Below are 16,311 nucleotides of genomic sequence, written 5' to 3'. Positions count from 1 at the left end.
AGTGAAGGTCTGCCACAGTCTAATGAAAGCTTTTGAAAAATGCCATATCAAGTAATCGTCCAATTTTACTTTCAGTGTATCAAAACATTCTTGTATGGCCTTCACAAATGTTTAGAAATATCACATTTGAATGTTCATGCCTCTTAAAGAGGAGGAAAACCTGGAGTGCCAATTTCTTTCTGCCAACATGTAGGCGGCATGGCCTGTTAGCCTTTGGAAATAACTTCGTTCTGTGGATTCCATTACATTTTAAGTGTACTTTCTTGCATAGTTCATATTTGCAATTAGACACAATGAAGGTGTGGCATAGACAGTGGTGTGTTTCATTGTCATTAGTGCATTTATGTCACTATTTGTGGCTTCTGTATATATAGGTGTTATTCGATTTTTGTTGTGAGAAGGAAAGATTTACGTAGTTTGTGGAATGTGTACATATCAGTGTCTTTAAAAAATATGTTGTGCTTAAGGAGATCACTTTTCATAACAAAAACAAAAACAAAACTTATATGTTATCAAAGAATAACCACACACAAAGCAAGAAACCCAAGTGGCTTCACAGGATTGAAATCCTACAGAAACTTCAAATACCATACCATACCAAGGCTACATACACTTTTACAGGATATAGAAAACGATATAACTATCTAAATCTTTTCTATGAAGCAACTGTAACATTGATAGTAAAACCTTATAAAGATATGAAAATTTATGCAGATTAACCTCTTACCAATATTTATGTAAAAATCCTAGATAAAATAGTAGTAACAAAATTCAATAGTATATTAAGATAATTATACCAAATGACCCACTAAGATTTATTTCAGAAATGCAAGATGTTCAATATTAGAAAACCTATTAAGATGATTCATTACATTAATAGATCTGAGGCTAAAGTTCACATGAATATTTCCATGAATACTGAAATGTTCTTCAAAAAAACTTGACATCCATTTCCTACAATACACTCAATGATAAAAATAAAAGATGGATATTTTCTTAACACAATGAGATAGGAATATTTCCATTCATTAGGAATACTGGGAAAGTTCTAGAAGCATTTCCACTAAACTCAGGAATTAGGCAGAGATACTTGTTACTTCCCCAATTGTTTGACACTATATGGGAAATAATAGCCTTTGGAATTAACACATAAACACATGGAAATGAAAGAAAAGTAAGATTATCTGCAAATGATATTATAGCATACCTAGAAAATCCTGGAGAATCACTGTTAAAAATAATTTAAACAGTGTAAAATTCAATCAGATCATAAAACATAAAATTAATATGCAAAGTTGGTAATCTCAATTAGTTTTTGCTATATAACAAACCACTCCAAAACAAGTAGACAGACATCTGTTATTCCTGGATAGGATTTCTTAATATCAGAAAGATGCTAGCTGAATTAGTTATTAATACATTAGCGATGCCAATAACAATATCAAGTATTTCACTGATGTAGGATGAATTGATGCTACAGATCATATAGAGAAATAAGTGTGTATACAAGCGTCAGAAAAAACGAGAAAGAATGATAATGGGCACATGAATAGACCAGGGAGACATGAGAGAAAAATCTAGAAATAGACCCAAATACATATGACTTCTTTTGTTTTTACATGTATAGTTAAAGTGCTATCTCAAACCATTGAAGAGGAATTTTGAATAAAAGATCAATTTGGATCTATACACCTTCCTATACATGGAAAGTTATGCTAGATGCATCAGAAGTGATGCATTGATATAATTTTTAAATTCATAAAAGTAAGAAGATTCTCAAAACCAAACTGTACATTTCAAAATAACACAGAAACCAACCTGAGGGTGTTCCAAAACCAACCTGAAGATGTTCCAACTGGCCAAATTTAGGGCAACTTATACATCAAAAGAGAAGAAACTGGCGTGCTACGGTTCATGGGGTCACAAAGAATCGGGCACGACTGAACGACTGAACTGAACTGGAACATCAAAATGAAAAATGGAAATGATAATTTAATAAAAAACCATGAATCTGTATGGATCATAGTGTTTTAGGTGAGGGAAGAAAGGAAAGTTACTATTAATATGAGAGTAACAACTGACACAAAGTACGAACATTATAAAGTCAACGTTTAGCCTCCACGTGTGCTTTGCTGTGCTTAGTCACTCAGTCGTGTCCTACTCCTGAGACCCCATAGACTGTGGCACGCCAGTCTCCCCTCTGTCCATGGGGATTCTCCAGGCAAGAATACTGGAGTGGGCTGCCATGCCCTCCTCCAGGGGATCTTCCCAATGCAGGAATCATACCTAGGTCTCCTGCATTGCAGGCAGATTCTTTAATAACTGAGCTACGAGGGAGATGCCCTTAACATCCATAATAGTAATAACTCAGGCAAGAATCACCCATAAACACTAATATGCTTACAGTCTCAAGCTATCCCCCCCCCCACAACACACACACACACATATTTTCTTTTTTATCCGCAAAGGGAAGAAAGTATTTTGAGATGGAGAAAAATAACTGAAAACCACACTTACACCAATAATTACATGGCACCAAGTAATGTGAAAAGCACATATGCTATCCTTTAAACTTCTAATTTCTTCTGATCCTTAATTTTGTTTCCAGCTTTTTCCTATAGTATTGTGTTTACCCCTAAGAATAGACATCTCTAATTAATCATTTGAGTCTCTCTCCAAAATAACTAGTGGGCAGTCACCACACTATCCTCTTCTTGTGCCTCCACTGCACAGAGCTTTCAGACTCAGAAATAATACTCTTCATCAAGACAGTTTTATAAGGAACAAATATCTATGTTGGGGAGAGCCAAGTTTTGTCTGTGATAATCAAAACAGATATGAATTAAAATCATACTGTCTAAAAAAATATAGATCCGAAATTCCATGGCTCAGTAAGACACAAGTTTATTTCTCTCTCCAGAAATAGTCCCTCATAGATGTCCCTGTTGAGTGCTTCTAGGGATACGGTTTCACCTGCTTTTAGCTGGTGTCATAAAGATGGGCACAGAGGACCATGGCAGGAAGGTTTTCATGACCCAGGCATCGTTTCAATTTACATCCTGTTGGAGAAAACTTACTCAGATGGCCACTCATAGCACAAGACACGCTGACAAATTTAATGCAAATGTTCAGCCAAAGGAAAAAAGAACTCATTTGAGGGAATATCTTACAGTGTTGAAATATGTGGTTCATTACATCTATATATGACCAGGTATATATATGTCCAGGCATCTATAAATATAGCACACTTGGAATGGTTTCTTTACAAACTAAAAGAGTTGTTTTGACTTTTGAAGTTGCTACATCGCTATCTCTATAATAAGAATTCTCTATATTTGATTATATGTGATTAAATACAATAAACTTTAGAGAATAAAGAGTGTGTTCTGTTATCCATCTTTAGCAAGTTCTTTAAAAGATTTTGATTTTTTTTAAGATTTATTTTTAACTGGAGGATAATTGTTTTTCAATGTGTTGGTTTCTGCCATACAACGCGAGTCAACCTTAAGTGAAAGTTGCTCAGTTGTGTCTGACTCTTTGTGACCCCATGGACTATACAGCCCATGGACTTCTCCAGGCCAGAATACTGGAGTGGGTAGCCTTTCCCTTCTCCAGGGGATCTTCCCAACACAGGGATCGAACCCAGGTCTCCTGCACTGCAGGTGGATCCTTTACCAGTTGAGCCACCGGGGAAGCCCTGAGTCAACCTTGAGAGCACATATATTTCCTCCCTGTGCGCCTCCCTCACATCCATGCCCATCCCACCTCTCTAGGTTGCCACAGAGCGCCAGGCTGGGTTCCTTGTGTTATACAGCAGCTTCCCATTAGGTATGCATTTTCCACATGCTAGTGCTACTCTTTTTTTTTACTGTTTTTTTTTAATTGGAGGGTAATTGCTTTACAGTGTGTGTTGGCTTCTGCCATATATCAACATGAATCTGATATAGGTATACATATGTCCTCTCCCTCTTGAATCTCCCTCTCCCCCATCAAGGTTGAGAGGAGCATTGAAACTTGTGTATTACCATATGCAAAATTAGATAGTCAGTGGAAATTTGCTGTATGACACAGGGAGCTCAAATCATGCTCTGTGATAATTAAAGTGCTGCTCTTAATATATGTATTTAAGGAGGAAGGATGAGATGGCTCTGAAATGTCTTCCATTGTTGTCACATGGCTCTTAAGCAGTTATCGGGTTCCGTGCTTATCATGATCACTGCTTAGAGTTCCTCATTAGAGATTAAAAAAAAAAAATGTATTCAGGACCAATAGTTGGTCAATATTTTTAATCAAATAAAACAGGGAATTCTTAAAACTGATAGAATTCATACCTTAAATATTTTATGTTAACATTAAATGCACACTACCTTGTCAATTTCTCAATCTAAGACCAAGGTCTGCCTAATGGAATTCTAAGTTTTCTCTCATTTGTAAACCAGACCTCAAAATGTATCCATAGTTTCTACACTTTTTTCTTTTCTTTTTGTGTGTGTGTGAAGCATGAACGCATAACCATCTGATGTACAATCTGAAATTCGATTCTTTTATTTCAGATCATGTCTCCCATCTTTATCAGTCCCATGGACAACTAATATTCAGCAAAAATTTTACTGATTATCCTTTATTGAATATTTCCAAAGAAGCCAACTTATATTTCACAGAAACATAAAGAGAAACTACCTTTCTCTTTGCATAGGTAGTTATAGGCTAGGCTTATGTAAAATATAATTGAATTCTTCAATTAGACTGCTGCTGCTGCTGCTGCTAAGTCACTTCAGTTGTATCCGACTCTGTGTGACCCCATAGACGGCAGCCCACCAGGCTCCCCCGTCCCTGGGATTCTCCAGGCAAGAACACTGGAGTGGGTTGCCATTTCCTTCTCCAAAGTGTGAAAGTGAAAAGTGAAAGTGAAGTAGCTCAGTCTAAGGCAAAATTGCATAAAGTTTTTGGATACAAGCGAAATATATTGTTGCTCAATTGACTCATGCAAGTCAATTTTGGAAGCAGAAGTACAAAATATGCCATAGACTTGACTATTACCCATGATTGGTCAACTAATTGTGGACATCAATCAGTATGCTTTATAGAGAAATAAGGGAGCTTTGATTAATCCAACCAGTCTATTAAGTGCAAGTCAGGTAAGAGAGCTTAGGTTATAATTCATGCCCTTTGGCTCTCTACCAACAGTCATATGTGAGCAGTGCTATCTTCTCTTCTCTAGAAGTGTTTCCTTTGGAAGGTAAACTTTGTTATGTAATCTCTTCAGTTCAGTTCTGTTGCTCAGTCGTGTCCAACTCTTTGCGATCCCATGAACTGCAGCACACCAGGCCTCCCCGTCCATCATCAACTCCTGGAGTTTATGCAAACTCATGTCCATTGAGTCGGTGATACCATCCAGCCATCTCATCCTCTGTTGTCCCCTTCTCCTCCTGCCCTCAAACCCAGCATCAGGGTCTTTTCAAATGAGTAGCTCTCCACATTAGGTGGCCAAAGTATTGGAGTTCTGGCTTCAACATCAGTCCTTCCAATGAACACCTAGGATTGATCTCTTTAGAATGGACTGGTTGGATCTCCTTGCAGTCCACAGGATTCTCAAGTCTTCTCCAACACCACAGTTCAAAAGCATCAATTCTTTGGCACTCAGCTTTCTTTATAGTCCAACTCTCACATCCATACATGACCACTGGAAAAACCATAGCCTTGACTAGACGGACCTTTGTTGACAAAGTAATGTCTCTGTTTTTTAATACGCTGTCTAGGTTGGTTATGACTTACATAAAATGTAATGTCTTAACATGACATAAAGTTTTTAGTCCTTTTGGATAGGAAAAATAATTTCTTATAGAAGTCTAAAAGTACATTCTTGATTTGCAAAATTCCTGAGCACTTCCTATGAATCTTAAATTTCTCCTTTTGATGGTAGATTGGGACATTTATTATCTTATCACTGAATCCCTGCTATTATTTAGATTATGTTAGAACTGATATGATAAATTAGTTAATGGGCTGAATCATTCTTATGCATTTCATAGTTTGCATTTTTCAATTCATGGTTCAATTAATGCTTGGTTTTGTATAGGGTTTTGGAATCCCAGGGAAACCATTTCCTGTGCTTGCTATAGTCAAAGCTTGGTCCTTCTGTTTTTAAACAAATTTAGAAGTAAAAAAATATATGACACATAACTTTGCTCTATTTTTTTCCTCTGAACTCAAACCACTCTTGTCAGAACACTGAGTGTAATTCCTCAGCATCTCAATACATTTTTCAAGCATTCCTTCTGAGAAACAGACACAGAAAAGAAGCAGTGAACAATATTTTTAATTTATTTTAAAGCCTGGATACTAGATAATCTCTCCAGATTCTCCTCTTATCACAAATATACATAATTCAGATGGTTAGAAATGTTTCATAATGAAAATTTTCTCTTTATTCTTTAGGTTCTGAATTATGATTTTTCTTCCTTCATAATTCTTTTAGTATTTTATTTATGATATCCTTACGGATTTCTCTTTGGAATTAGATGTATCTGTTTTACCTCTGTGGTCTCAAAGATGTCAGTGACGAGTTTGCACATTTCTCCTGGCCAACGCCTAGCATCATGGCTTATAAACTGTAAGAAAATGAACATACGCATATTTACAATAATTTAATTTATAATAATGCATTTCTCTTATTTCACTATTTATAATATTTTATTGCTTTATTATATCTTTATTTATACATGCTCTATATGGGCATATATGCACAAATACATACAATTTTGTTTTTTATGTACATATGTGAAAGAAGCGGGGCTTCCCCTGTAGCTCAGTTGGTAAAGAATCTGCCTGCAGTGCAGGAGACCTGGGCTTCGATCCCGGGGTTGGGAAGATCCCCTGGGGAAGCAAGTGGCAACCCATTCCTGTATCCTTGCCTGGAAAATCTCATGGACAGAGGATCCTGGTGGGCTGCAGTCCATGGGGTCTCAAAGAGTCGGGCACGACTGAGTGACTAACACTTACTTGCTTACTTACTTATGAAAGAAGGGAGAAACGCTGTGATTTATAGTCCCCAGATTTTAAGATCTAGTATATTTTAAAGTACAACTTCAAAAATACAGGTTTGAATTTTTTGCACAGATGACTTTTTTTAATACAGTCTCAAGTTACCTGAAGTATAAAAGATCTTAAAATATTAATAAAGAGTCCAATGGATTCGATGTGCACTTATACTAATTGAAATTAAGATTCACCAGTCAGAAGATGTGGTTTTTCTCCCTCTTAAAGAACTCAAGGAAATCTTGAAATAATATATTTCCAGGTAATGCCTTGAGTGTTTTCTTTCTGCTTAGAATGGCTATTTATAGTTGGTTCAATTAATTCCTAGAGTGTGCAGGGCAAAGAATCCCTTTATCCTGTCACCCTATAGAGCTAAGGGTATGGTCTGTGCTGAGCTAGAGCAAACTTTAAAGCTGATCAAACTTCTAAGCAAAATCCTATATTATGATTAGTGATGGACCCAATCCTGTGAAGTGAATAGAGGTGAAGGCATCACAAAAGGTTCCCAGGTTGGAGCTGGATGAAAGAATCCAAAGGATGAGCTGTGTATCTAAGCCTTATCTAAACCCCCTCAGTGGCTGGAATTGGGTCTGCAATCTTGTTAGGACACACCTTCTTGGGAGATTTTTATGCCTTTTCTCATTTTAGTCAGGTCAGATGAGCCTAGAAATCTGTTTGCAGGTTCAAAAGCAACAAGGGATATATGACTGAAATTGCAGGCACAGCCTCTAGGATTGGAGAACAGGGTTCAGATGTCAGAACTGGATCAAAATCTATGGGCTATTTGGGCTTAATTATTAGTAAAGAACAATATATAAAAATAATTTTGTAAGCTATAGAGTCACCTCCAGGTAATTATAGCAGAGAAAGCTATGAAGAGTAGTCAATGGCCAGATGAATTTCAGTTTTATGGAACAGAGAAAAAGAATGTGTGGGTTCAGAAAAAAATAGCTCAAGGCTATGTATTTTGTATACATTTTTTTATTTTTAATATCTTTAAAAATTGAAGAATCAAGTGTTGACTTTGTCAGGCACAGGAAATGGTTTTCCTGGAATTCAGAAGGACTGGGACCACTGCAAGTACCTTTTTCAAAGTTCATTCCCGTTTGAATGAGGATGCATAACACCCACTGTTATCAGGACATTTCTGTGATTATCAGCTAAATGTAATTTTGTTTTGTTTTATTATATTTTACATTAATTTGAGTGCTTGCTCAGTCACATCAGACTCTGTGATCCTGTAGACTGTGGCCTGCCAGGCTCCTGTCGTGGAATTTTCCAGGCAAGAATACTGGAGTAGGTTGCCATTTCCTCCTCTAGGGGAACTTCCTGACCCAGGGATTGAACCTGTGTCTCTTATGGCTCCTGCATTGGCAAGTGAATTATTTACCCCTGTGCCACCTTGGAAGGCCCTATTTTACATAGTCTTCATAAAATTTAGGAAAGGTGATTTTTTGATCCATTTTATTACATTAAAATATATGGATTACAGAAGCCCTCATAATTCAAATTGTGTTAGGAATGATGGCAAATATAATTAATTCTAAGGTACAATTGCCCCTAGAGTTAAATTTTATTATTTCATTAAAAGAAATTTTAGTGAATTTCATTCTCAACTTTTCAGTTCCACATTTTTTCCTTGAAAAATTAATCTCCTCCTTTCTAATAGGTGCTCAGATAAGAACAAAAAAATTATACAAGGCACACTGTGATACATCCACAGTTACAAAAGTCAAAAGAGGATTACACCTTATCTTGGGGGAGGTACATGGGAAAAAAGGAGTCTTGAAGTGTGGGTGGAGTGTGCATGGGCTCAAAAAATAGCCATTGGCAGAAATTGTAATGGAAATTAACATATTTTCATTTTTGGTTGAGTAGAGGGCTTGAATATCAGTAGGGCAGAAAGTTTAAGGAATTTGCACTGAATTTTGTTGTGCTATGCTGTGTTGTGCTGTGCTGTGCTAAATCACTTCAGTCATGTCTGACTCTGCGACCCCATGGACTGTAGCCCACTAGGCTTCTCTGTCCATGGGAATTCTCCAGGCAAGAATACTTTAATGGGTTGCCATGCCCGCTTCCATGGGATTTTCCCAACCCAGGGATCGATCTAATCTCCATGTCTCTTACATCTTCTGCATTGGCAGGCAGGTTCTTTAACACTAGTGCCACCTGGAAAGCCCAATTGGGAAATACTAAAATTCTGGGATGCAAGAAATGTCCGGAACAGAGCCAGGGATTATAAAGTTCGTAACAGTCCCATAATCTAATTATTTGTTAATATTGTATAGCTTGTTTTCTCTCATCCAGTCAAGAAAAACAAATAATGCATGGTCACTAATATCTCTGTGAAATTATTATCCTGTATTTATAATAGATTTATTCAGAACATAGATTGCCCACAGTTCTAATGAAACTGCAAAGGAGATCTAAATTATCAGATCCCTCAGAAACCAGGGAATCTACGTCTTCTTTTTTAGCCATTTTTACTTGTTTTTAAAAAATTAATGAATCCATAATAATAAGATTCTGATTTGAGGGAATGTTTATAATTTGATTAAATCAGTTCACTAGTTGCAGGAAGTGAGCAGGACCCAACATTACTGAAGAGTTTTGGAAATATTTGTTGAAATGTGTTCCATCTTTGGACTTAAAGACTATAAACAACTGGAGGTGAAATTATGAATTTTGAATAGCAAGTATCTAACCATTTTAGCACTAAGGAAATTGGAAAGGAAAAAATCGATTTGGCAAGCATCTATGAATTCAATTAATGAATTGAACCAAATATAATTTACAAATGATTTCATGGCTCTTAATGGGTCAGATAATGTGCAGACTTGTGACCCGAGGATTAATTCAAAGCCACATGTATATTCCCTGAAAATTCTCTGTGCCTGATTTGATGTTATTATCAAGAAGTGGGCAGCTTGGATTTTTGTGCTTAGATATGCAAGCCAGTAGGCAGAAGATGCATTGACTTCCCAGGTGGCATTAGTGGCAAAGAATCTGCCTGTAATACAAGAGCCACGGGAGACATGGGTTTAATCTCTGGGTCAGGAAAATCCCTTGGAGGAGGAAACGGTAACCCACTCAAGTATTCTTGCCTAGATAATCCCATGCACAGAGAGGCCTGGAGGGCTGCAGTCCATAGGGTCACAAAGAGTCCAACAAGACTGAAGCATCCTGGCATGCAAGAGGGAGGTGGGTACATCTTGTGTGTATGTGTGTGTGTGTGTGTGTGGCTAAAATACATTTTCTTTTGGTCATCTTTTCAGGATCAAGCCAATATCTTCAAACTTGAAATCACACAGATTATATCATCTTTCAATACTGTAATGTTGTTCTTTGGAGATAAGTTGGTAAAGTTTCTATGGACTCAGCTGAAAGATAAAACCATGGGTATTGCATATCCTTCATTTTACCTCTGAGAATGACTAACCTGATTAACCTCTGAGAAATATCTTTTTAAATAAAAGTAAAGCCTCCAGGATCCTACTGAAATTTTCTCTGAAGTTTGTTCCCATTTTATTCCTTATTTTTGTGGCAGTTTGAGACATTAAAAAGAGGGTTTGGTGTACATTTGAACTGACTTAGGTTCGAATCCTGGCTTCTCTCCTTCCAATAGCTTTTGATCTTAGACATGTTTTTAATTTTTTCTGAGACTTTTCCTTGTTTAAAAATTGAGAGTAAGATACCTAACTTTCAGAATAATTTTGAAGATTAAATATGCTGTAATAAGAAGGGTCTAGCTTACAATCCCTGCTACTTAACAGCTTCTTTGAAGTCGGACATTCCATTCTATATTTCCACTTCATGCCAAGCTATCTCACTTCATTAAGTGGATAGCAAGCCATGGAAACAGCCTTCTAAACTTTTAATCTAAGTTACTAAGGCAAATTAATTGCTCAGAGTGTATGCAGCATTGTGTGTATTTTCTTTTTCTTATTTTATTATGACACAAATTCCTATATGTTAAGCATTTTTTCTTTTTTCTTTTTTTTTTAACTAGAGTATAGTTGGTTTACAATGCTGTGTCAATTTAACCTCCTTGTTTAGGGCTTTCTTACAATCTAAATCCTGAAGGGAGCTCTGTTTGGCTATCTGACAATATAAGAAAAATTTTTCTTGTATGGTCCTTAGAGTGAGTCTAAATATTTGTCCTGCTGCTGCTGCTGCTGCTACTGGTCATAAAATGGGGAAGTATGGGGCAGAGCATGTATTAAGCTCTATTAGACTTTTTAATATACACTGCTTATAAGCCAGGTACTATGTAAATGATGTATTGATTTTCTTATTTAATCTGTTCAACTCTATAAATATATATTATTATTATACCCTTTCAGCAAACAAATATGTTGGCATCCAGAAAGCTTGAGTAACATGGTTAAAAAAAATAGAGTGTGAGAGTGTCAAGTCATAAACAGGTTTTCTCACCCAGGGTGGCTTCTGGAGTGTCAGCATAGGAATACCTGGATGCAGAACATGCCAAGAAAACAATAGGCAGATTTTTAACTAATGCGCTACATTGAATTACAAATAATCTATATAAATTATGTACAGTTTTTCTTTTCCAAAAATCACGATTCAAATAATGTATTTTGTCTGTGTTCATTTTTCTTAAATCATAATATGCTCTGGATTTGTTTCTTTCTAAATTCATTTTCATAAGGAATAACTTTCCATGGTATTAAATATATATATGTATGTATGTACGTGTGTGTAAACAAAAGCTTAACAAAAGACCCACAAAGTCACATAAACTCACCCAACAGAGGAAATCATTGTTCATACTTTTGTTTATACACTAGCAGAAAAATACTTGCACACAGATGAACACGCACAAATAGATTTATATCTATAAAATAGAAGCAAACCATAATACTATTTTTTGACTTTTTATTCACATTCAGTAATACACGTGAGCATCTTTCCTTGATAAGAAATTTGCTTTCACAAAACTGAGCTTTTCTCTTATATGTGTGTGTGCTTAGTCATTCAGTTGTGTCTGACTCTTTGTGACCCCATGGACTTGAGCCCACCAGGCTCCTTTGTCAATGGGGATTCTCCAGGCAAGAATACTGGAGTCACTTGCCATGCCCTCTTCCAGGGGATCTTCCCAACCTAGGGGTTGAACCCAGGTCTCCTGCATTACAGGCATATTGCCATCTGAATCTCCAGGGTATGTAAAACGTGTTCTGGGATGTATTTGACTCTTTTCTGGAGGATTTACTTTAATGCTGCAATGAACATACTTTTCATGAACTCCCTGAGCACATTCTAAATTATTTTCTTAACATAAATTCCTACAAGACTAACTGCGTTATGTGGTACACTAAATTTTACAGTTTTTGATCAGTATTGCCAAACTGCCCTCCAGGAAGTCAAAACTTTTCATATAGGAGAATATTTCATTGTTTTATTAATAGTGGCTCATTGACTTAAATAAACATATTTGACATGTTCATTTAGTCCAAAATTCCTGAAGGAGAAAAAAAATAAAGGCAGATAAGCATTTTAGTGTGAAAATTGCACCTGCCTTATAGGGCCATTGCTAATTCATATATATTTACCCTGAATTCCGTAAATAAACACAAGAGCCTTGAAATACCAAGAGAAGATATTTCATCATAACCGTTCAACATAGCATGGCCAAAAGTTTGAGATTTGGTTAATCAGGAGAAATTTCCATACTTTAATGAAGAAATTAGCATATATTTTTAATCACCATAACATAAAGGACCGCTTTGCAATTCTTTTTATAAGAAAGTTGATGTCATGGATGTGCTATTTAGTTTCCTTGAGGGAACAACATTTCCAAATAAGTGAGAACTGTTTTTCAGCAAAGTACTGCTTCCTAGTTGGTTAAAACTAGTTCAACATTCTGCTTTAAACTTACATTAAATGCAAGTGTGTAAAAATATATTTTCATGGATACTCTTTGGACACCCACATGCAATAGATTGAATACTGTCATTTAGATGTAAAATTTAAATACTTTAAAAAATGTGTTGTTATAGGTCAATGAATGAAAATACTATATTGAAGAATAAACCTTATTTATAATACATTCATTACTATCAAAACAAATTAGCATTTCATATTCATACTTAGTCCAGAATCTGCCTTCTATGAACCCATAGATGTACAGAAAATCTAGAAGCTGAAATCTATTTCAAAATAACTGAACTGAACTGAGAGTTTTTATGGACTCTGTGGGTGTTATTTCAATATGTTTGAAAATTAATATATAATAGATTGTGAGACTTAAACTGGTTTCCATGTCTGATTCACTCCATCTCCTTTATACAAATGAACATTCACCTTTATGGATTTGCAAGAATCAGAAGTAATAATCCCAAACACCTGTCACATAGCACTTAGCTTTTAAACCAAAACTGTTTCTTTTCAAAAGAAATGGTTTTACCTGTCATCCTAACATAAAGATATAGGGGTTACTGAATTGTTTTTACAGTCCCAAACATTTGCTTTTCAGTTGCTACATGCCAGCATTGTCTCTAGCATTTTACCTCCACTATGTAGCCGCTAAAAGGAAAATAAAAACTAATGTCATGCATAAAAGTGAACCTTTCCAGCAGTTACCTTTCATAGCTCCATTTAAACATTTCTTTAGAATTGAAACATGGACATTCAAATGGAATCTGTCCACTTATATATTTATCATGTCAAATGTTCAATACAATCACTCCTCCAATCTGCAATCTAGTCAGATGTGAGTGGTAAAGCTAAGTATAACCCATAAACATTTGGATTTAGTTGCTGACATTGCAGATGGGAGTAGAGGAAAGTAGACAGATGTTAAGACTCTTTGTATCATTTAATAAGCAAGTTGTGTCCAAGGAATGGCTATATCTTTGGTCCTTATTTTTTTAAAGAGTCCCTGTTCTTCTGAGACGTGAAGGAAACTGGATGCACTAATGAGTATAGTGGGCTTCCCAGGTGGTTCTAGTGGTAAAGAAACTGCCTGCCAATGCAGGAGACATAAGAGATGTTGGTTTGATTCCTGGGTCAGGAAGATTCCCTGGCAGAGGACATGGCAACTCACACCAGTATTCTTGCCTGGGAAATCCCATGGTCAGAGGAACCTGGCTGGCTACAGTCCATAGGGTTGCAAAGAGTCAGACTTCACTGAAGTGACTTTGCACACTGATAGACAAGAATGTTGCTACTGAAGCAACTTAGCATGCATGCAGGCAAGAATGTTGCTAAATTGCTGCCCTCGGCCTTTCTCTGAAGCCTGGCATGCTGCAATCCATGGGGTCCCAAAGTGTCAGACACGACTTAGTGACTGAAAATCAAGAACTAGTGAGAACATGAATTTCTCCTCTGAAATCTCTGGAAGAAGTTTGAAATCTTGTGAGGCAGTCTTCAAGTTTGTAGAAGGAGAAATAGGCCATTCACAACTTCTTCCTTCTGCCGCCCACATTCTTGGGTTCAGTTCAGTTCAGTTCAGTTCAGTCGCTCAGTCGTGTCCGACTCTCCGCGACCCCATGAATCACAGCACGCCAGGCCTCCCTGTCCATCACCAACTCCCGGAGTACACTCAAACTCATGTCCACAGAGTCGGTGATGCCATCCAGCCATCTCATTCTCCGTCGTCCCCTTCTCCTCCCGCCCCCAACCTTTCCCAGCATCAGAGTCTTTTCCAGTGAGTCAACTCGTCGCATGAGGTGGCCAAAGTATTGCAGTTTCAGCTTTAGCATCAGTCCCTCCAATGAACATCCAGGATTGATCTCCTTTAGAATGGACTGGTTGGATCTCCTTGCAGTATAAGGGACTCTCAAGAGTCCTCCAACACCACAGTTCAAAAGCATCGATTCTTCGGCGATCAGCCTTCTTCACAGTCCAACTCTCACATCCATACATGACCACGGGAAAAACCATAGCCTTGACTAGACGGACCTTTGTTGGCAAAGTAATGTCTCTGCTTTTTAATATACTATCAAGGTTGGTCATAACTTTCCTTCCAAGGAGCAAGCGTCTTTTAATTTCATGGCTGCAATCAGCATCTGCAGTGATTTTGGAGCCCAAAAAAACAAAGTCTGACACTGTTTCCACTGTTTTTCCATCTATTTCCCATGAAGTGATGGGACCAGATGCCATGATCTTAGTTTTCTGAATGTTGAGCTTCAAGCCAACCTTTTCACTCTCCTCTTTCACTTTCATCAAGAGGCTTTTGAGTTCCTCTTCACTTTCTGCCATAAGGGTAGTGTCATCTGCATATCTGAGGTTATTGATATTTCTCCCAGCAATCTTGATTCCAGCTTGTGCTTCTTCCAGCCCAGCGTTCCTCATGATGTACTCTGCATATAAGTTAAATAAGCAAGGTGACAATATACAACCTTGACGTACACCTTTTCCTATTTGGAACCAGTCTGTTGTTCCATGTCCAGTTCTAACTGTTGCTTCCTGACCTGCATACAGGTTTCTCAAGAGGCAGGTCAGGTGGTCTGGGATTCCCATCTCCTTCAGAATGTTCCACAGTTTATTGTGATCCACACATTCAAAGGCTTTGGCATAGTCAATGAAGCAGAAATAAAACATTCTTGGGTAGCACAGTTTATATCCGGACACCATCAGTTCTTCAGGAATGGACGTGTATGAGGTCTATCTACTTCTTCCCAGCCAAAGCCCTGTGCAATTTCCCACTGTGCAGCCATCTAAATTATAGGGTGACTCTAAGCACAGTGATACACCCTCAAGGAATTTCAAGTTGATGAGAAATCAGCAGTGATTTTCCTAAATAAGTATTTAACACAGTACCCAGTACATCGTAGATGGCAAAACATATCTGTGGAGTGAATGTGGTTTTGAATGATATGTACTCTGGACGAGTAGACTCAGCTTTTTAGATTACTCAACTTTGGGAGTCTACCTGCACTTCAAGAAGCAACCTTTCAGCATCTTGGGTATCTTTCCCTTTAGTTAGATACCAGATAAATGAATTCTGAAGCATTTTCTAATGAAACTATTTAACCATGGAACTATTTAAATTCCATTTTAAAGTAGCCCTACAGTCATTAAGAACCATACAACAGAGGATGTAAATAGGTGAGTCCTCTTTTATACATGTACCATATATAAGCCACAGGACTCCTGACCTCTAATGATAAGCATGTGGGCTTTCCTGGAGGCTCAGATGGTAAAGATCTGCCTGCGATGCAAGAGACGAAGGTTTGATCCCTAGGTTGGGAAGATTCCCTGGAGAGGGAAAGGTTACCCACTCCAGTATTCTTGCCTGGAGAATTCCATGGG

This window comes from Moschus berezovskii, chromosome 14 (assembly GCF_049115385.1).
Source record: "Moschus berezovskii isolate FMDL1 chromosome 14, NW_MosBer_1.0, whole genome shotgun sequence".
Taxonomy (NCBI): domain Eukaryota; kingdom Metazoa; phylum Chordata; class Mammalia; order Artiodactyla; family Moschidae; genus Moschus; species Moschus berezovskii.
The sequence above is the reverse complement of the archived record's forward strand: the minus strand, read 5'-3'. Positions refer to the sequence as shown.